The 13,766-nt window shown below is 38.2% G+C and overlaps 1 non-coding gene across 1 annotated transcript; it reads right to left on the reverse strand.

Moving 5' to 3' along the window:
* Positions 1–2,475: 2,475 nt before the first annotated feature.
* On the reverse strand, positions 2,476–2,582 carry LOC141687941 (small nucleolar RNA R71). The gene has a single exon (XR_012561417.1). It is a non-coding gene; the product is annotated as a small nucleolar RNA R71 (small nucleolar RNA).
* Positions 2,583–13,766: the final 11,184 nt, after the last annotated feature.

Genomic DNA, 13,766 nt, shown 5'->3' on the forward strand with positions numbered 1-13,766 from the left:
ATGCTATGCATCTGCAAAACTCTGCATCTGATTCAAACATCAATAACTTTGCACAAAGACTTAAGCCAAAAGTGGATCTAGATCCCCTAAAGCCTAAAGTAAAGAATGGTCAAAAGGCAAAGAAAGAATATGACAAAACATGACCCAAGAACACCTGGGTATTAAAGTCAAATTGAGTTATTTTTTATTATGTGCATAGCAGTTGTTCAAGACACATGACTGGTGATTCATCCCTGCTCATAGAGTTCAAGGAGAAAGTTGATCCAAACATTACCTTTGAAGATGATAATAAAGGGTATATTATGGGATATTTCTTGATTTCAAAAGGAAATGTCATCATTGATCAAGTATCACTAGTTGAAGGACTGAAGCAGAACTTGCTTAGTGTTAGTCAACTTTGTGATAAAGGTTTCTATTAAGTGGCATTTATGTCCACTTGGAATGCTTCGTAAAGGCTCGAATTGATGTTTTGTACTCAAGTTGTTTATGTTTTTAAAGTGTTTTTGTAGTGTTTTGCATTTCAGGGCATAATCGGAAGATGGACTGGACATTGCATGATGTTTACTTAAAAGAGTGTTAGGATGGAGCCTCGGCTGATTGCGCGAAAGAAACCAGCATTTGTAGTCAAGAAATAAGAAAAATTCCAATTTTTCCAGAAGGCCAGGGTGGCCGCGCTACACTTGGGAGCAGCCGCGCGGGATCTCAGGGCGGTGGCGCTAGGTTGATTTTAAAGAATCCGGTTTCTAATAGAAGATTGATTTTCTGGACTTCTGCTTGGATGAGATGGTATTTAAAGACTCCAAAAAGACGTTTTTCATAACAGAGAGCAAGGAGATAACAACGAGAAGACCTAATAGAACAAATTCAACAAAGGAGAAGAAGAGCTAGTTTTTACTTGTGATTCTTTGCTTAAGTTGTAATCTTGGATGCTTGTTTTCTTTGTTTAAACCTAATACACTTGTTAACATACTGTGATATATTTATTCAGTTATTTCAGACCTAGTTTATTTTAGTTTATTTACCATGCTTTCATCGGAACCCATGGTGACGATGAGTTCGGTTATGAACTAATCGTTATCATGGGTTTTTAACGGATTTACTTATGGATTTCTATAGTTAATTGTTTCGATACCTAAGTGTGTGGTGATTGTATAATATCCTAGTATTGGTTGTGCTTTTTTGTCTTATGTGCGTCGAGAATATATAAGATAGCTTGTTAATCTCTATTGAAGCGAAAGTGAATGTAAAGGTTTAGAACTTGCCATGCTAGCATAGGTTCATGTATTTATTATGCATGATTCGTAGGTAATTTTAACCATCTTACTTGCCCTATGTAATCACGATAGATAACTTGTTCATTAAACCTTTATGTTGTCAAATTCTATAGACATATAGAGTCTCAACATAATTGGTGTCTATTCAGCTTCTATCTCTTTTGTGGATGTCTGGTAGTAGGATATTCATACAACGAAAGTTGGCGTTTACTAGTTTCGTGTTATCTGATTAGTTGTCATCACTATTGCATGCTAAGGTTAAGAACAATGACTTTGAATGAAGTAGTAATGATATTAGAATCCCATGTTTGTCTCATATAAGTAATTCAACCTCAATTCTCTTAGTTAATGCTATTTAGTATAATCCCTTAGTTTAATCAAAACCCCATTTATTATTTGTCTTAGCATTGAGCGATAACCATACATTGTTGCATATGTGCATAAATTGAAATTAACCTAAACCAGTCTCTGTGGGAACGAACTAGAAAGTATTCTATATTACTTGCGAACGCGTATACTTGCGTGTAATTTTAGCGCGTGTTTTTGTCCTATCAAGTTTTTGGCGCCGCTGCCGGGAACTCGGTGTTAATTTTTAGTTTATGTGCTTGACATCAGTGGTCGTTAAAGTTCACTGACTCGGATATTTTACTTACTTGTTTGATTGGTTGTGTTTCAGGTACCCTATAGAGCGTTTATGCTAACGCATTCTCGATCTCGCAAGAGAACACTAGATAAAGCGGAGGAAGAAGTCGAAGTAGTTGAAGAGGTGTTTGAAGAAGTTGAGAAAGTTGAAAAAGAAGTTGTTATTATAATGGGAGAACTAGCAGAAAATCCGAAGGATTTGATGGATTACTATCAACCGAAGATTAATGACATACAATCTAGCATTATTAGACCATCCATCGAGGCTAATACTTTTGAAATCAAATCTAGCACGATTTATATGGTGCAGAACTCAGTCCAGTTTGGGGGTTCTCCAATGGAAGATCCCAACATGCATATCAGAGATTTCATCGAGATCTGTGACACGTTCAAATTCAAAAATATTTCTGAAGATGCTATAAAGCTGAGGCTTTTCCCATTTTCTTTGAGGGATAAAGCTAAGTGTTGATTGCATTCTCTACCACCAAGCTCTATTACTAATTGGGAAGATCTTGCTCAGAAGTTTCTTACTAAATTCTTCCCTATGGCAAAGACAGCTGCAATCAGTAACGCTCTTACTCAATTTGCTTAGCAATCGGGAGAGTCTTTGTGTGAAGCTTGGGATCGCTATAAGGAGATGCTTAGGAAGTGTCCTTATCATGGGATGCCTGACTGGATGATTATCAACTACTTTTATAATGGTTTGGGAGCACAGTCTAGACCCATGCTTGATGCAGCATCAGGTGGAGCCTTATGGGATAAAAGCTACGATGAAGCTTATGAGTTGATTGAATTGATGACTGCTAATGAATACTAGAACCCAACTCAGAGACTACCTCAAGGAAAGGTAGCGGGAGTTCGGGAGGTGGATACAGCTACTGCTGTAACTGCTCAACTAAAGGCTTTGACAATGAAGGTGGATTCTTTGGCTAATTATGGAGTTAATCAGATCACAAGTGTCTATGAGCTTTGTGCTGGTGTGCATGAGACGAAGCAATGTACTATATCTAGTGAATTAGCTCAGTTCGTGAGCAACTTTCAGAGGTCACAGCAACCAGTTTCAGCCACTTATCATCCCAACAACCACAATCATCCTAACTTCAGCCGGAGAAATAATCAGAATACGGTGCAACAGCCTTATCAGCAGTAGACAGCAAAGCAATATAACCCTCCTGGTTTTCAACAACCGCAATATGCACCAAGATAACAACTCCAACTTCAGCAACTTCCACATGGAAGTACAAGTCAATCTAATGAAAAATCTGAATTAGAGGAGTTGAGGCTCATGTGCAAGAGCCATGCGGTTTTTATTAAGACTCTGGAGAATCAAATTAGGCAGATTTCCAATGTCTTGCTAAATCGATAACCTGGTACACTCCCTAGTGATATAGAAGTTCCAGGCAAGAGGGAAACTAAGGAGCAGGTTAAGGCAATTACATTGAGGTCTGGAATCAAGGAAGAAAACTGTGGAATACACTCCTCCTGAGGGTAATACAGGGGAGAAATAGGTCTATCCTCCACCTCCTCTTCCTAAAAGGCTGCAGAAGCAAAAGTTGGATAAGCAATTTGCTAAGTTTGTGGCGGTGTTCAAGAAACTTCTTATCAATATACCTTTTGTTGAAGCTTTTGAACAGATGCCTAGCTATGTGAAGTTTATGAAATGTATTCTCTCTAGGAGAGTGAAGCTTGATGACTTAGAGACCGTTTCTCTTACGGAGGAATACAGTGCTATACTTTAACGAAAGTTGCCTCCGAAGCTTAAAGATCCTAGAAGCTTCACTATTCCGTGCACCATCAGAAACTTCTCGTTCGATAAGTGTTTATGTGATTTGGGAGCTAGCATCAATCTGATTCCTTTATCTAACTTCAAGAAGTTGGATTTACCTGATCCAAAGCCTACAAATATGTCCTTGCAGTTGGCAGATCGTTCTATTACATATCCACGAGGCATTGTGGAGGATGTCTTGGTCAAGGTGGACAAACTCATCTTTCCTGCTGATTTTGTAATTTTTGATTTCGAGGAGGATAAAAAGATTCCCATAATCTTGGGAAGACCATTCTTGGCTACTGGCCAAAACTTGATTGAAGTGCAAAAGGGTGAGCTCACTATGCGAGTATTGGATCAGAATGTAACCTTTAATGTTTTCAATGCCATGAAATTCCCTATTGATAAAGAGGAGTGCTTAAAAGTGGAATTGGTCGATTTTGTGGTTACTTCAGAACTTTATCAAATGCTAAGGTCTGATGCCTTAGAGAAAGCCTTGATGGGGAATTCAGATAGTGAAGATGATGAAGGTGGTGAGCAGTTATAGTATTTGAACGCTTCTCCTTGGAAGTGAAGGCTGGATATGCCTTTTGAATCTCTTGGATTTTCAGAACTCAAAAATGTTGAGGGGCGTCTCAAGCCATTTATTGAGGAAGCTCCTACATTCGAGCTTAAACCTTTTCCTGAACACTTGAGGTATGCTTTTTTAGGTGATGGATCTATTTTGCCTGTTATTATTGCATCTGACCTTTCAGGTAGTGATGAGGAGAAACACTTGAGAATTCTGAGAGAGTTCAAGTCAAAAATTGGATGGACTATAGCAGATATCAAGGGAATCATCCCTTCTTATTGTATGCATAAAATTACGTTAGAGGAAGGAAGCAAGCCGACTGTTGAGCAACAAAGAAGGCTAAATCCGATCATGAAAGAGGTTGTGAAGAAGGAAATTCTTAAGTGGCTAGAAGGGGGCATCATTTATCCTATTTCTGACAGTTCTTGGGTGAGCCCAATTCAGTGTATGCCGAAGAAAGGAGGCATCCCCGTGGTTGCTAATGAAAAGAATGAGCTCATTCCTACTCGAACAGTCACGGGTTAGAGTGTTTACATGGATTACAGGAAGCTGGACAAGGACACGAGGAAAGATCACTTCCCTCTTCCTTTTATTGATCAGATGCTTGATAGGTTGGCTGGGCATGAATACTATTATCTTCTGGATGGCTATTCAGGCTATAATCAAATTTGCATCGTTCCAGAAGATCATGAAAATACTACCTTCACTTGTTCGTTTGGTACTTTTTCCTTCAGAAGAATTTCTTTTGGGTTATGTGGTGCACCTGCCACATTTCAGAGATGCATGATGGCCATCTTCTCAGACATGATTGGTCAGAATGTGGAAGTGTTCATGGACAATTTTTTATATTCGGGATACTTTCGACGAGTGCTTGCAAAATCTTAGCATAGTTCTTAAAAGGTATGTTGACACCAATCTGGTTCTCAACTGGGAAAAATGTCACTTTATGGTGCAACAGGGCATCATTCTTGGGCACAAAGTATCTAGTAAAGGCCTTGAAGTGAACAAAGCCAAGGTGGGGGTCATTGAAAACCTTCCTCCACCAATTTCTGTTAAGGGAATCCGCGGTTTTCTTGGTTATGCGGGTTTCTGTCTCTAAAATCTCTAAAATATTGTGCAATCTATTAGAGAAAGATGTTCCGTTCAAGTTTGATGACGAGTGCCTAGCTACTTTCGAGATCTTAAAGAAGAGCTTGATCACGGCACCTGTCATAACTACACCTGATTGGAATGAGCCTTTTGAAATGATGTGTGATGCGAGTGACTATGCAGTTGAAGCAGTTCTTGGGAATAGGAAGAAAAATATATTTCATGTGGTCTACTATGCTAGTAAGACCCTAAATGGTGCTCAACTGAACTACACTACAACTTAGAAAAAGTTATTAGCCATTGTCTACAGTTTTGAGAAGTTTTGATCTTATCTGCTTAAGACGAAGGTGACTGTTTTCACTGATCACGCTGCGATTCGCTATCTCATCTCGAAGAAGGACTCAAAGCCTAGATTAATTCGATGGGTTCTTTGACTTCAGGAGTTTGACTTGGAGATCAAGGATAGGAAAGGTACCGAGAATCAAGTTACAGATCATCTCTCTCGGTTAGAAGATCCAAGTACAGCTTCATAGGATAAGACATAATGAGTCTTTTCCCGATGAGCAGTTGTTTGGGGTGCAAGAAGAAGAACCGTGGTTCGCAGATATTGTGAACTATCTTATGAGCAACATTATGCCCCCAGACTTATCTTCTGTTCAAAAGAAGTAGTTTCTTCACGAGGTAAAGTGGTACATGTGGGATAAGTCATTTTTATTTCGGCAAGGAGCTGACCAAATCATCAGGAGATGTATTCCGTACAGCGAGACGAAGGGTATCTTGCGAGACTACCATTCAACTGTTTATGAAGGACACTATGGTGGAGAAAAGACAGCAGCTCGCATCCTTCAAGTAGGATTTTTCTGGCCTACATTGTTTAAGGATGCGCACAGTTTGTTTTGAAGTGTGATCGCTGCCAGTGTGTTGGTAATATGTCCAAGAGGGATGAGATGCCTCTTAATATGCTTCTCGAGGTTGAGGTCTTCGATGTTTGGGAAATTGACTTCATGGGGCCATTTGTCTCATCTTATAATAATCAGTATATCTTGTTGGCGGTTGATTATGTCTCAAAATAGGTGGAAGTTAAAGCATTTCCAACGAATGATGCGAAGGTAGTGCTCAATTTTCTTCACAAGCAGATATTCACAAGATTTGGAACTCCAAGAGTCATAATCAGTGACGAGGGATCGCATTTCTGCAATCGTAAGTTCACTACTATGATGCAGAGATATAATGTGAATCATTACATTGCTACAGCCTACCATCCTCAGACTAATTGTCAAGCTGAGGTGTCTAACAGAGAGATCAAGAGAATTCTGTTGAAAGTTGTATGTCCATCGAGAAAGGATTGGTCTTTAAAGCTAGATGAAGCTGTTTGGGCTTATCGAACAGCATTCAAGACTCCGCTAGGCATGTCACCATTTCAATTGGTTTATGGTAAATGATGTCATTTGCCTGTGGAGCTAGAGCACAAGGCATATTGGGCTTTGAAAAAACTGAACCTTGATATGGATGCAACTGGTAAGAAAAGGATGCTTTAATTGAATGAAATCGACGAGTTCCGACTTCAAGCGTATAAGAACAACAAAATGTATAAGGAGAAAGTCAAGAGGTGGCACGATAGGGGTCTAGTGCTCAAATCATTTGTGTCGGGGCAACAAGTTCTTTTGTTCAACTCTCGTCTTCGTCTTTTTCCTGGAAAGTTGAGGTCAAGATGGTCAGGGCCGTTTGTTGTCAAAACTGTGTTTCCACATGGAGCGGTGGAAATTTTTGAGAATGATCCAGGCCAAGCATTCAAGTTGAATGGACAATGTTTGAAGTATTACTATGGAGATACGGCAAACCGTGAGGTGGTTAGTGTCATTTTATTATCAACCCAAGCTTGTTGTACATCAGTAGGAAGAAAAGAAGATAAAAGGAAGAAAAACCAGAAGAAAATACAAAAAAAATCAGAAAATCAGAAAAAGCAAGGTTTTTTTTACAGGAGCACGGCGCGCCCGCGCTAAAAAGCGGGGCGGCCGCGCTGTATCGACAGAAACACGGCGCGCCCACGCTCTAATACGGGGCGGCCGTGCTGCACCCCTGAAGAAAAAAAACAAAAATATGAAATCTTCAAAACAAAAACTAACCTCAGCCGATTTTCACTTCCTCCATTACCCTAATTCCTTCTCCTAATCTATTCTAAACTCTACCCATTAGCCCACTATCCCACAATCATATCCCACTTCTAATTCTCAAATTCAGTATATACATACACCTATATACATCCATCTCCATCACTTTTATTTTCTAAAATACTAAATATCTCTATACACCTCTCTTATCTCACTTTATTAAATCCAATGGCACCAAAGAGAGCACGCACTCAAGTTAGCAGTATCACTAACCCCGCCACTACCGATTATTCGAGTGTTGGGGGTACGAGACCATGATTTGTTATTCCGGAGGCTGAAGCGGAGTACACTAGGTTGTTGACTAAGCAAATATTAAAGGAGTGGGGTTTTCTACCTTCAGGTAAGGCTGATAAGCTTCTTGAGATGATCTTGGAGATGGGTTGGGTTTCGTTTTGTGAGGCACCCACGCATGTGCCTATGAGTATCTTTAACGATATCTATGCGAATGCGAAAGTTGATAAGAATGGGTTTTCGGTGGTGTGTAGGTTGACAGTAGACTACACTCCGGAGGCTATTCGGAGGGTGATCAACCAGCCGAGAAATAGCCTACTCAGGAAGAGTTGGTTAATGAGACCGGGGAGGACTTTGACTTGGATTTAATTGTGGCTACGCTGTGTGTCCCGCACACACACTGGAAGTTCAAGAGGGGATCGAACGAGTACCTCAATTTCCCTGCCTCATGTATGAACAGGTTTGATCGTGCATGGAATGCTTTTATTTGTTCGAATATCATGCCTTCTTCTCATGTGCATGATGTAACTATGGATCGTGCAAAGTTGTTATGGGGGATTTTGCAGGGAGATTATGTGGATCTCGATTCCATTATTTATCAAGGTATTTTGAGGTTTTTGTGTGGAAGCACTACATGATCTATCCCTTATGCCTCAATTGTGACCAAGCTTTGTGTGGCGGTGGGAGTTCATTGGCTCGCACACGAGAAGCTTCAGTTACTGAGCATCCCCATCGACAGTTCTACGATTGCAGTGATGCAAGAGTGGTTTGGTAAGAAGGCTGACGAGAAAGGACTTGGGTACACCTATGATCATTTGCTGGTGGGCCAGCCAGCAGATCAGACATATGCTTGTGGTTCAACTCAGGCACGTAGAGCAGCGTGGAGACATCAGATGGGTGAGGCCGGTTCTTCGCAGCAGCAGCAGTAGGAGGCAGAGGATAGTGCTGGTTTAGGTTCGACGTAGTACAAGCATTTGACGAGGCGAATGGATGCGATGTATGACATCCAGAGCAGGTTTGCGCAGGATCTTACTCAGGCATTGGGTATAGCTTTTAGAGCCACGAGAGTTGATATACAGTGGCCAGTTTTTGCAGAGGATTCTGTGTACCCGCCTACTGACACTCTACCCGCGGAGGGTGATGACCATTCTAATTCCGAGTAGGTATGCCTTGATTCCTTACTATTACCTTCGCTAAGGATAGTGAAATTTTTAAGTTTGGGGGTGGTAGTTAAAGAATAGTGCGAGTCCATATAGATGTATATTCATGATAATTTAGTTCATATAGTTTGCATATTTGTCATGTAGTTATTTTTTTGTTTTTGTTTTGTTTATTTATTATCATGTTAGCATATAGTTGCATTGGCATTATATCATGATCCCTTAGATTGCTATTCTGATTAATTTGTGATGTTGATTCGAGTGTAGTGATGTCTTATAGAGGAATGTTAAGTCTAACGAATTGAGTTGCATGCTAGAATTAAGAAAATTTTCACTAAGTCTTATAGGTTGCTTGAGTGCTAGATCATGATCATGACTTGTTTGTTTGACGATGATTAATCACTTGTTTATGTCTATAATTTATGATATTCTCTTAGTGACGAAATAATATGGATTTTTAAAATTAGAGAAAAAAATTGGATTTCAATGCTAGTTGTGGCTAGACGTCAAATGGCTAGTAGCCGACTCATATTTATATGAGTAGTCTAGGGTTGAGCGAGATGGAGCGAAACGCACTCGTTCAGAAATTGTTGAAAAAAAAAATATGTGTTATGTATGGTTGATCATGAGTGGGCTCTTTAATACTCGAGTTATTAAGTTCTAGGGGACTTTGTGCCTAGTGACCTAAGGCTTTTATAGTCTGGGATCCGCTAACCTAATGCTTGCTACATGGGTATTATTGCATAAGTCTTTTGTGGACCTCACTCATTGCACGATCAAATAAATATGTTTGTGTTTTGTTATGTGTTATAAATAAAAGCATGAATCCTTGTATAATTTTGATAAAATTAAAGTGTTGTCAGTCATTTTGAGTTTCTCGTTTATTCTGTTTATAACCTTGTGATTGTCTTGATGAGTGGTGAGTTATGATTATTGATCTAGTTTCGAGAGTATATCTGTTAAGCAAATGCACACACGCACGTTTATGGTTTGTGAGTTAATTTGTGGGATTTAATTGAACTTTGTGTGAATAATTGCATTCGTTGAGATGTTGCTCATTGGTTGGTTTAGTTGATCTGAGGGGATCATTGTATTCATGTTAGTTGCATTCATGCATTTTTATTTCTTGTTTTTGAGTCTATTATGCTTGAGGACAAGCATCAATTCAAGTTTGGGGGTGTGTTAAGTGGCATTTATGTCCACTTGGAACGCTTCGTAAAGGCTCGAATCGGTGTTTTGTACCCAAGTTGTTTATATTTTTTATGTGTTTTTATAGTGTTTTGCATTTTAGGGCATAATTGGAAGAAGGACCAAATATTACATGATTTATGCTTAGAAGAGTGTTAGGATGGAGCCTCGGCTGATTGCACGAAAGAAACTAGCATTTGCAGTCAAGAAATAAGAAAAATTCTAGTTTTTCCAGAAGGCTAGGGCGAACGCGCTACACTTGGGAGCGGCCGTGCCATACTCAGAGCGGCCGCGCGGGATCTTAGGGCTGCCGCGCTAGGTTGATTTTAAAGAATCATGTTTCTAATAGAAGATTGATCTGCTGGACTTCTGCTTGGATGGGCTGGTATTTAAATACTCCAAAACGATGTTTTTTCATAATAGAAAGCAAGAAGATAACAGCGAAAAGACCTAATAGCACAAATTCAACGAAGAAGAAGAGCTAGTTTTTACTTGTGATTCTTTGCTTAAGTTATAAACTTGGATGCTTGTTTTCTTTGTTGTTTGAACCTAATACTCTTGTTAACGTACTTTGATATATTTATTCAGTTATTTCAGACCTAGTTTATTTTAGTTTATTTACCATGCTTTCATCGGAACCCATGGTGATGATGATTTCAGTTATGAACTAATCGTTATCGTGGGGTTCTAACGGATTTACTTATGGATTTCTACAGTTAATTATTTCGATACCTGAGTGTTTGGTGATGGTATGATATCCTAGTATTGGTTGTGCTTATTCATCTTATGTGCGTCGAGAACATATAAGATAGCGTGTTAATCTCTATTAAAGCGAAAGTGAATATAGAGGTTTAGAACTTGCCATGCTAGCATAGGTTCATGTATTTATTATGCATGATTTTAACCATCTTACTTGCCCTATGTAATCACGATAGATAACTTGTTAATTAAACCTTTATATTGTCAAATTCTATAGATATATAGGGTCTCAACATAATTTGTGTCTATTCAGCTTCTATCTCTTTTGTGGATGCCTGGTAGTAGGGTATTCGTACAACGAAATTTGGCGTTTACTAGTTTCGTGTTATCTGATTAGTTGTCATCACCATTGCATGCTAAGGTTAAGAACAATGACTTTGAATGAAGTCGTAATGAAGTTAGAATCCCATGTTTGTCTCATATAAGTAATTCAACCTCAATTCTCTTAGTTAATGCTATTTAGTATAATCTCTTAGTTTAATCAAAACTCCATTTGTTATTTCTCTTAGCATTGAGCGATAACCATACATTGTTGCATAAGTGCATAAATTAAACTTAACCTAAACTAGTCTATCTGGGAACGAACTAAAAAGAATTTTATATTACTTACGAACGCGTATACTTGCGTGTAATTTTAGTGCGTATTTTTGTCCTAACAGTTTCAAAGTAAAATTTGATCTAGAAGCCTGTGTTGTTACTAACAAAAAAAGAACAAAGTGGTGTTGACTGAAATCATGAAAGGCAATGTCTAGGTAGCTGACTTCAGCTCGACAGATGGTGACTCTATCACTTGTTTTATCAGAAGGCAATAATTAATTAAGGTTGGCTATGTCACAAGAAGTTGTCTAACTTAAATTTCTCGATATTACTTGGTCAATAAGGATTTGGTAAGAGGAATGCTAAAGTTGGAATTTTTCAAAGATGGTCTCTATGATGATTGTCAACATGGTAAGCAAAAGAAAGCCTCTTTCAAAAGTAAGAATGTCTCCTCAATTCACAAACCCTTGCAACTTCTTCACACAAATTTATTTGGACCCGTCAATATCATGTCTATATCAAGAAGAAATATTTTCTTGTGATTATGAATCATCTCCAAATTCACTTGGACCTTTTTCATCCATTCAAATATGAGGCCAATAAAATCATTATTAATCATATCAAGATAGTCAACAATAATTCAAATTTGAAAGTGAGAAAAATCAGAAGTGACAATGAACTGAGTTCAAGAATTCAACTATGAATGAATTATGTGAAAAGGTTGGCATCCATCATGAGTTCTCTGTACCAAGAACTCCCCAACAAAATGGAGTTGTTGAAAGGAAAAACATAAATCTCATTAAAGTTACAAGGATGATGATTGAAGAATCTAAATTAACCACCTACTTCTGGGTTGAAGCCATAATGTTGCATGTTATACTTAAAATATCTCTTTGATAAATCAAGCTCTTGGTATGACTCCCTATCAACTGTTCAAAGGGAAGAAACCAACCTTGGATTTTCTACATGTGTTTGGATGCAAAAGTTTTGTTTTGAGGAATCAAGGAGAGAATATTGGCAAGTTTGAAGCCAATGCAAATGAAGGAATTTTTGTTGGGTATGTGGCTGGCAAGGTCTACAGAGTTTACAACATGAGAATCAACATTGTTTTGAAATTAGTTCATGTGGTTTTTGATGACACAAAGATTCAAGGATTAATAGACCAGGACTACAGTGATAATCTTATATTTGATGATGAATGGGATGACTGGCAAGATGAAGATAATGATGTTCGCAAAAGAATCAACATAGAGTCTGCTAATCCAAATGATATGGAAATAGCAGTTGATCAACATAATGAAGCAACCGTTGGTCAATCTAATATTTGATTAAATTGAGCCATCCATCGATGCTCAACATGGTCCAACAGTTGATAGTGATCCTAGAACTCCATCAACTGCTAATGAAGCCTCAAACTCAAGAGGAGCTTCAATGAACGCAACTTCAAATTCTATGCAACAGAATAATGATAATGAAGTCACGTCATCAAGATCGAATCTTCCTTCTCAAAGAAAATGGACATGAAGTCACCCATTTGAATTAATAATAGGAGATGCATCTGCCAGAGTTGAAACTAGAAGAATAACTCGGGAGGAATGTCTGTATAATAGTTTTCTCTCACAAGAAGAGCCCAAACGAGTTGAGGAAGCTCAACTAGATTCAGATTGGATTGTAGCTATGCAGGAAGAGCTAAATTAGTTTGAAAGATACAAAGTATGAAAGCTGGTACCTGGGCCAAAAGAGATATCGGTCATCAGATCCAAATGGGTATTCAGAAACAATATGGATGAGAATGACATAGTGTGAAATGTAATTGGTGATATCAGTATTTAACTATTATAGTTTATCATTAACACTTGATATTAGAGTTTGACAAGGATGACGTCATTATCATTTGTCGTCAGTATTTGATGATAGTACTTGTCATCAATATTTGTTCATATCAGTATTTGTCAAGCTGAAAATCAGGAGATATCACAGAAGGATAATATTTGCAGAGATATGTCGGTATAGGACTTTACTTTTTGTAGCAATCAATAGTTGGATATATATTAGGATTCCTTATTCAATTGTAACATATCTTTTTGATTGATTGTGTAGCTGTGTAGTATATAAGCACAAGTTAGGTTAAAACTATATGAGTCTTCGAGCATTGATATATCATGCACATAACCTAGCAGCTCTCAAGGATATCTGTTCATCCTTTGAGAGAGTATTGTAATCAATTTTTATTTATTAATATAAATTGTTGAGTTCTTTAATTTGATTTGATTGTTTAACTGTATTCACCCCCCTTTACAGTTGATTTAAAGCCTAAAAATTGGTATCAGAGCCTGTTGTTGATACACAAATAGTTTAAGATCCAAAAAAACAATCATT

This window comes from Apium graveolens, chromosome 9 (assembly GCF_009905375.1).
Source record: "Apium graveolens cultivar Ventura chromosome 9, ASM990537v1, whole genome shotgun sequence".
Taxonomy (NCBI): domain Eukaryota; kingdom Viridiplantae; phylum Streptophyta; class Magnoliopsida; order Apiales; family Apiaceae; genus Apium; species Apium graveolens.